The sequence below is a fragment of the Odontomachus brunneus genome, unplaced genomic scaffold (genome assembly GCF_010583005.1).
Source record: "Odontomachus brunneus isolate Ranch 3 - 2012 unplaced genomic scaffold, Obru_v1 Obru_scaffold_190, whole genome shotgun sequence".
In the NCBI taxonomy this organism is placed as follows: domain Eukaryota; kingdom Metazoa; phylum Arthropoda; class Insecta; order Hymenoptera; family Formicidae; genus Odontomachus; species Odontomachus brunneus.
In genome coordinates this window covers 471178-480034 of record NW_022639640.1, presented here as the reverse complement: position 1 = coordinate 480034, position 8857 = coordinate 471178, and the positions used below count along the sequence as shown (strand labels likewise).

Below are 8857 nucleotides of genomic sequence, written 5' to 3'. Positions count from 1 at the left end.
CGACGCGAACGCGCAGGACGCTCGCTCTTCCGCCCGGGTTCTGTTCTCGGTCGTGGGGTGGTTTTTCAATTTGCCACTTCTTTCGCACCATTGTCCGTGCAATCCCGCACTCGTTCCGCGCTTTCGCCCGAGCCCGATATCGAAGTTTCGGCAATTGATTTCTCCGAGCTTCTCGCCAAGCTTTTGGCGTCGGGGAATGTGAATAATAACGCTCTCACGCACCCGAATTTATATTCTGTTGCGAATTGGAGATACGCCTTTGCTGATGATATCGAGGTAGTCTCTGCATAGAATACACAATATCTTCGCGGTGAAGAAACTTATTACTCGGTTACTAATACTACCTCAATTACTCAAGTGCATTTTCGGATGTATCTCTGGGATTCAAGTTATGCAGAAATGTCTTGAGAAGATTCATTAATTTGATTCCTCTCCGAAATTTATATGCAATTTTCAAAATTTTCGAATCAGAGATACGTCTTTGCTGATGATATTGAAATAGTCTGTACGTATTACCGCATAGAAAATTTCTTGGAGTCTAATTGGACCCAGCCTAATTTTCTAAAATAATTATAGGTTCTGGATATAAAAGTTCAATATTTCAAACGTGTGATTTTAAACTCCAAGGTTTTTCCAATATTCTTTTATAGTTTTCTACGTTAATTCATTAAACACTTCAGAAATGCTAAATTTCCTTATAAGTTCTTCAGTAGAATCTCTAGAGTGGTGTGGGAATCCACCATTAACCATTTTGATATTCTTAAAATAAGGCACAAGATGCAGGTATCTGATAAAACTTGAAATTCTTTGAATAAGAAAATTGAGTATCCTTTTTAGTTTTTGTATCATATTAATTTCAGATTTAACATTTCTTGTGTGTTCTATTTTGAAATGTTCCTTCTTGGAACATTTCAAAAGTCTTTAATGGAAAAGAAATACGATTAAATCATAATAAAATTAAATTGGAACAAAATTGTTCTTAACCAAATTACTATTAAAAATAACTCATTTTGACCTCTTTAAAACGAATTTTAGCCACTTTCTACTAGTTTAGACGGATAAAAATGCTACGTATTTAGCGAAAAAACTCAAAAAAACGCAAGATTATATGCGTAACTTACGTTACACTTTCAAGACAAAAATTGGCCTATTTTGTCTATCGTCCTCTCTATGCGACTTCTATTTGTAGAATACGCAATACCTTGGTAGTAAAGAAAACCCCATATTCCTCCCCCAATTACTCGAGTGCATTTCTCGGAGTGTATTTCTGGGCTGGGAGTCATACAGAAATATATTTGAAATGTCCGCTAATTTGTTTTCCTACCTCGAAATTTATTTGCGCCGCAATTTTCAACACTTTCCTGTTCAAACTTCTTTTCCACGTGTGTGCATAAATATACGAGATGCGACGCCCGGCTACGTCCGTATTATACGTGATTCGCGCGCGACGTAAGTTCATTGTGGGGAATACTCAAAGGGTTCGTGGTGTGAGATAAATACAAACAGCTATATGCATGGGCGTGCAACATTGAGTGATAAATACGGGTAAGACCGAGTTTTTCACGGCAATAGCGAGACACGAGCACCCCGCGCTCGCGCGCCTAACACACGCGCGTTCACGCGGGCCCGGCGAAATGCATACGAAACGTCAAATGCACTCGGCGCAGTCCATCAAAATGCAAATGTCTTTTATCCGCGGTGGTAATATATGCGTCCGTCGAGAATCAGTATTCAGGTTGAGCGTGGGCTGATCCGCCCCTGCGGTACCACGGTTCAAGCGGTGTGTGTGTGTGTGTGCATTCGCGCGCGCGCGCCATCGTGGATACCAGGAAGTTACAATGGGGTGAGGTAACCCTCGAAAGAGATCGCGGCGCCCCACAGCATTCCCCCGGCCAAATCTTTATTTTACGAGCGATCCGCCGGATCAATGGCGGCCTCGAAGACAGGCTTCGCGTCGCGATTTTCAGGGCGGAACGAAATCGATTTTAATTGATATCAGTAGCCCCGGCTGCGTCGACGCGAATACCCGCGCTTTATGTCACCTCGTAAAGCAGATAAGCGGGATCCAATCTTATTTAAGTGCCTTGCACTCCCGTAGGTTTGTAGAGCCCAGGATAAAATAGCTCCTCGCATTTACAGGACTGTTTCCTTAAGTGAACGTCTCGCTCAAGAATTCGTGATTCGGTTCGTAACGCGAGCGACGTAACGACGATCGAGAGCCCGATCGTGAAGGCCGAGACATGGAAACGTTCAGGGGATATATGAATATTCCCTATTGTCACGACTCGAGAACTGTTTGGCATGTTGTTTATTGGGCGAGCGCTTGCGTGAGCAACGGCAGTCGTTGCTATGAGTCTTATAAGCTGACGGAATCGCGTTTACTTTTCATTTTCGGGATTGATAGATACCTCCGTCGCGAAATCGAGATTATCTCTTTTTCCCGAGACTCCGAACGAGGAGGGAAAGCTCATTAATTCTTTGCTAACGCCAACTCGAGTCGCAGACGCTTGAAAAAACGAATGATTTTATCGCGCGTTAAATTCAATCCTCACTCGATGACGGATTCAAGAACGTCGTCGAAGGAAAAGAAATGAGAGGGAGAGAAAGAAAGAGAGAGGGGGAGAGTCAGGAGGAGGGAAGTCACAGTTCGCGTCGAGAATCGCATGTATTTTTCACTGGCGTCGACTGGTATGTGTGTGTATGCGTTTGCATGTAAAACGTATTTCTTTGTAATACTGTTTGTTATTAAATCCGTTGCGACGATTGTCTGGAGAGCCCTTTCGCTGAAGGACCTGCGACAAAAACGCGACGTTTCTTTTGTCACGAGTGCTTAAATAGAATAAGATGTTACAGTCTCTTTCAACTGCGCATCGTAGCGTTAAACTAAGAACTGAGACTCTCTCGGAAAAACGAGTTTTAAGATAATGTCTTAACGGCAGGGCGAATCTGCGAGAGCGTAATATTGCGTTCTTTGCGAGGACGATGAGAGCCGGTAATACCATTGCGCCAGTCTTTTATTACCGATGTCTGCATTCCTTTGCAATATTAATGAGCGCGAATTGTGCGCGACATTATAATGGCGTTTTCTATACGACGTAGAACGAACGCGTGTAAGCCTGGAACGTTTTGTGCCGTACATTTTGCCATTGTGAGCCTAACACGTTACGACTAATGCACGCGGCCTCCCTCTACGCGTGGCGCGTTCGTGGGGAACAATTATCGAAACTTGCAAACAAGTCACATTATACCGACGCCAATAATTGCGAAACACTTTCGTACAGGGATAGCTGTAATTGCATTTAATCAATCGGCTACTCACCGAGTCGAGTGTAACCATCATAACGATTACAACGTGGCGATATAGCCTATAGTTTGAATTACACAACGGGATTGATACGAGACCAATCCGTTTTTCGGGGGAGGAGAAGGGGGCAGAGCAGTGATTGAAAAAAGAGAGCGGTACAGGAGATGTTTCGCACAATTCGCATCGTGAAAAGTTTCAACGAAATACCCGATTTTGTTCGGTTGGACGGTCCGGAACGATCGCGCCGTTTAACCGAATTCCGGTAAAAAAAAATTGAGCTTCCACGCGCCATACCTCTCCACTACCAATCCTTTGCGGGAAAGAGGAGCTTTGGTCTCAAAAAAGTATCACGCATACCTCCCCCCCTTCGATCCCGTCTCCGTTCTGCCCTGCTTTATTCTAATTGTGCTTCTTGTCAATTCAGTTTCGCATTATCGAAATACGACTCGTCCCCGCGGAGCGTTGACCTTTCCAGTAAAGCGTCACTTGTGACGCCATTATTTGCACGAGTCTCGCGGCAACTGACGCTACCCCGGCTCATATTATCGATATTGGCAAAGTTTGTTTGCTAAACATACTGAATGAGATGTACAGCGCGACAACAGACTGTTATTCTGCCGCTGTAATTTCGGCGAAATTTTATTGATTGTCGGTTATCTCTGTTCCCCTTCTCCGTCCCGGCTGTCCTATTCATTATAGTTTTTACTCAATTATCGCCAACAGATTGCATTTTAAGTTAGATACAAGAGCGGAGGATTTTTGATTATCACCTTTGTGAGAATTTAATAAATATCAGGATGAAGAGAGGGAGGGAAAAGGAAAGAGAGAGAGAGAAAAAAGAGAAGAAATTTTGTACTGGGAGTATCCATGGGAACTTATACTGCTTGCATTTTTTTTTGTTGGGTTTGTTTGATGGCGCGTGGTTGTTGCAAGAAATAGCATGGCCGAGTGCCGACGTCTAAAATCAACGACTGTAACAGGAGCTGTGTTTCGCGTAAGAAGCAATTCATGCGCGTGCAAAATCACCGCGCGCGCGCGCGCACACGCTTACGGCAATGCGCTACGGAGGGTATTTATTCGACTACGACGACGGTCTGAACCGTAGGCACGTTATAAAAAATTTGCATGCGCGAGCTCGCGCGGAATCGCGAGGGAGGTCTGCATACTAATAAGTTGCCGCGAGGCGCCGTTACGCGAAGGGAGCGAAGAAATTAAGAATGGAAACGCTGGTCAAACTGAGGGAAGTAGCTATACTTCAAATACGGGAGCTGCAAATGATAGGAGAAAATGGAAGCAGGAAGGAGACGCGGGAGGGGGAGGGTGCGCGCGGGCCAGGTAAAGACAAGAGAGAGTAAAGCAAACATCTTTATTTCCTGAGAAATTCGCGCCGCTGGAACAAGGGCTCGCCGCGGCCCGACGCGCCGCCGCGGCTTTCTTTTTTCTACCTTGTTAAAGAATTTCTCATTGTGCCTTATTATGAGAGGTCGAGCGATTACGCGGGTATTGCTCGGAAAGAGAATTGTTCCGTCGAGTTAATCGGTGGATGTAACGTGGCGATGGTAATATCGAGAGATTATCGTGAAGTCGTGCATTCCTTTCGATATTTCGCGTAACGAGAATTTTAGTTGGAAAAACGCTCCTCTCTTTTTCCCTACCCCTTTCTCTTAATCGGCGTTACACCTTCGCGTTATCATCGTGTTATCAGAAATTGCGATATCGCGCATGGATTACGACGAGAAATGGTGGAAAATCGGTAAGAGCGCGCGGAAAAGCGAGGATACCACGGCGGAGTCGTTGTAACACCCTCGCGTGCGATGTAATTGGCAATAATGGGGCCGTGTACGTATCGAGCGCGAGAGAGATTTACTTTATGCATCCATGGTTACCATGGAGTCATTTACAACGACCTTCCCCCTCGTACGATGCTATTACTATCCGCGCGTTGGCAATAATGGATGAGCGGGCACGCGGACTCAAATCATTGGATTGATGGAGCACACAATTGTGCTGGCCTAAACCTTTGGATTATCTTCCAGGTTGGTTGCCAAGCTCATCGCATTGTGTTTACGCAGCTATGGAAATCCATTTATCTACAATATCTATAATCTCTAATATTCTTTCCTCTCCGAATTATTTGTTATATCTAGTATCCTGTGTTTATAATATTTATTTGCGATTTACATGCTCATATTTTCTTACGTGAGAATACACAGAAAGAATGTTGTAATACTAGTGTTGTAATACTAGTGTTGTAATACTAGTGTCTAGAATACATGTTGGGAGTTTCTCTGCTTTCTCGACACAATTTTTTACAGTTTTTAAAAATAATTTTCGGGTTTTCAAATGTATATTTATCGAAAATGGAGTCAAGTGTGCGTATCTCGTTCAGCACTATCTCTGGAATACAATTTCAGTGAATGTGCTTCTACTGTTTCCACAACATGCCCAGAATCTTCAAAATAATTTTCCAATATCTTAAAGTCGCGTTTCGAAGGTTGCCTTCAGTAAGTTTCCTAGAATCTTTAAAATAATTTTCCAATTTTCAAGTCGTTCTTCGAAAGTTGTCTAGCGTTTATTTATTAATAAAAAGAAACTATAATATTTTTTCTGCGTTATATATTATAATATGTATAATATTCTTAGATGAGAGAGAGAGAGAGAGAGAGAGAGAGAGAGAGAGAGAGAGAGAGAGGGAGAGAGAGAGAGAGAGGGAAGGAGAGAGAGAGAGAGAGAAGGATACAATGAAAAATGAGAAATTTATTAAGAAAATTATTACCCGCGTATCCCCAAGTTTTTATCGCTCTGTGATTTGAATGGGAGGTATTCTCATAAAATAATAATTTAATATTCATATAATCCTTCATCAAAATTATTGGAGGAACTACGAGGAAGGTGCGGGATCGGCGAAGTTGTTAGGTAGTCGTTGTTGAGCACAAAGGGAAATCTATTTGACATTCAAGAATAAAAATTACCGCGCTATATTCGTTCTGCAATTATTCCTTTGCGACAAAGGAGTCGGCGCGCATCGAGAGACAGGAGACTTTTAATTATTTGTCTCTCGAGAAGCGTTGTATATTTTGCACTATCGCGCGCAGCGTTACGTGTTCATAGCGCAGAGAGATACGCGAAATATCGCTTCAGCTGTAGCTCGATTCCGAGCTACGAATATCTATTAACCCCCTCGAAGCGCCGTATACCCTCACTCTCGTTTGCAAAATTTATGCGATTCCCGAAATGTCTGACTACCTCGGACCTCGTGCTGTCGGTACGTGAGATACACCGCAAAGGGCCGTGTTGCCCTCTCCCCGCCGTACTTTCGTTATTACCCCGCTGATGCCGGTGGCGGTCGGCCGTATATCGATCGAACGGGTGAGAATGGCACTCTGCCGGCTAGATACTTATCGTTGTCCCTTCCAACCCTGCTCCGTGCTGACTGACGAATATTACTCGCCCGCACGTGCTCGTAGGGCGCGCGCGATATTATAAAGTCCCGATCCTTAAACAAGCCTCCTGCAAAGCGGTTCGGACGGCATAAAATGGAAGAAACCTTTGAGGCAGGAGGACGGCGAAAAATTGTTCATGGAGTTTGGTCCTTCCTACGCATTGGTGTCCTTTCCTGACGTTCTCATTTGCCTCATCCGCAACCAGACTGATCAGCGGCAACTGATAGCCGCACCTTACGAAAGGGGTTTTAATGCCGGGCTGACTCAACCCGCATGCATTTGCCCGGAAAGCAATAAAGCTAAGTGTAAACAGCAGTCTCTATGCTAGTCTACCCTGCTTGAGGATGGGGTTACACCTTTCTTCCGCTTCTTTCGCCTGGAGCGTTACACGTGTAGCGAGTGTGTAAAACCATTCATGCGCGAGGGATTCTTTTTTTTTCTGAAAGGTTAGGGTGTAAGGTTGCCGCTACTTCAGAACTCTGTCACTCGATATGAAGTGCTAATTCGAATATCGCGAACACCTTAATGCATGGATCCTTTCCCTCATTCCCTCTTTCTTTCTCTTTCCTGTTCTCTTCTGTCCTGCTTGCGAGACGAACAATAGCCGAGTATCACTTGGAGTTTGTTTCGCATGAGGCTTTTTCGGACTGGTTTACGCGTTGTTTTTGTGGGGTTAATGTGCGCGTTGGGTATACGCCGAAACTTCGGAACGCTTTTAGCGGCGTTCGCGGACTGAGAAAAACGCGGGACATGCAAGACGCATAAATATGGTCCCTTGTTCAGCAACGTTAGGAGCTTATCGTTATTCCGCACACGTTGGCCGTTCGTCGCAGCCCACAGGCACTAACTATTTACGTTACGAGTCGTCCAAGAACCTCTCGGTAGATAAACAGCGAGGGGGAGCGGCCACCGCCATCGCCACCCTACGTAGCTCACCTCTCGATGGCTGTAAGCATTTAATTTGCATAGAAACGCGACTAACTTTAGCTATTAAACGTTCCCCGCCTCGAGGTTCACGCCAGGTTTCAATTACCAGAATGGCAAATCTTGAAGACGCCCCCTTCATCTTCTCAAGGTTGTCGATTAAACGCTCATCGGATTCCACAGAGATGATAGATTCATCTTCCCACACTGCTGGTTGTGGCCCGCGAGCCTTCTTTATTTCTCATCGTGATTATTCATTTAATAGAAGTGAAATACATTCAACGCGAAGCTGTAGCGTTTCAAGCTCCATTACTGTAAAAAAGAAGCCGCGGGAGGGGATAATTATGAGTTATTGAAAGAGCAACAGGGTGGGTTTCGTCGAATTATTATGAAAATTTATCTTGGGTACGAGTGTTGTATACTAAACTTCATAAATGCGATCTCATTCTTTAGCATAGTGACATTTGAAAATTTTGACCAAGCGCATCGTAATAAAATATTCGTGCAAAATTGTTATTAATTATTCGAGAAATTTTTAGAATATTCAACAGTTAAGATGCACGAATATTTTATACAGGGTGTCTGACGATTCATGACACATTCGTTATGTGTTGATAGAACTCATCAAACTGAACACAAACTTCCTTTAGCATTTCGTAAATCACCATGCAAAATTTGGTTAGTAAATTTCTAGTCGCAATCTCTTTTTAGTTGTAACATATACACACATATTTAGAGTTAACAATTATTACACCATAATCTGTAAATATAATCTCTTTTATTCCAAATAGCCACTCGGGTTAAATTAACTTAAATGGAATTAGTTGTCACGTGTTGCAAATCCATCACGTAGTTATGACGTGACTTGCGCAAGAGCATAGAAGTATACATAATAATATTATCTTATATGTCTTAACAGAGAGTCTGTGTAAAATTCTATAAAAAGAGCTCAAAGTTATTATTACAGAGTTTATAAGACTTTTTATCTTTTTAGATCAATAATTGTTTGTTATACTTGAAAATATCAGTAACTAATAAAACACTTAAAACACTTAAAACAAAAATAATTTGTCTTGTTTCTTTTATATAAAAGACATGTGACAACTAGTCCTAAATAGGGCGGGTAGTTATAACTTTGCTTACAACTTAATAAATTTTTGTATATGTACATATATATATATATACA

At 42.9% G+C, this 8857-nt stretch overlaps 1 protein-coding gene across 2 annotated transcripts in view; it reads left to right on the top strand.

The window, feature by feature from the left end:
• The window catches only part of LOC116851767 (semaphorin-2A), a 486860-nt gene that overhangs the window by 122860 nt on the left and 355143 nt on the right, over positions 1-8857 (top strand). The window lies entirely within an intron of this gene.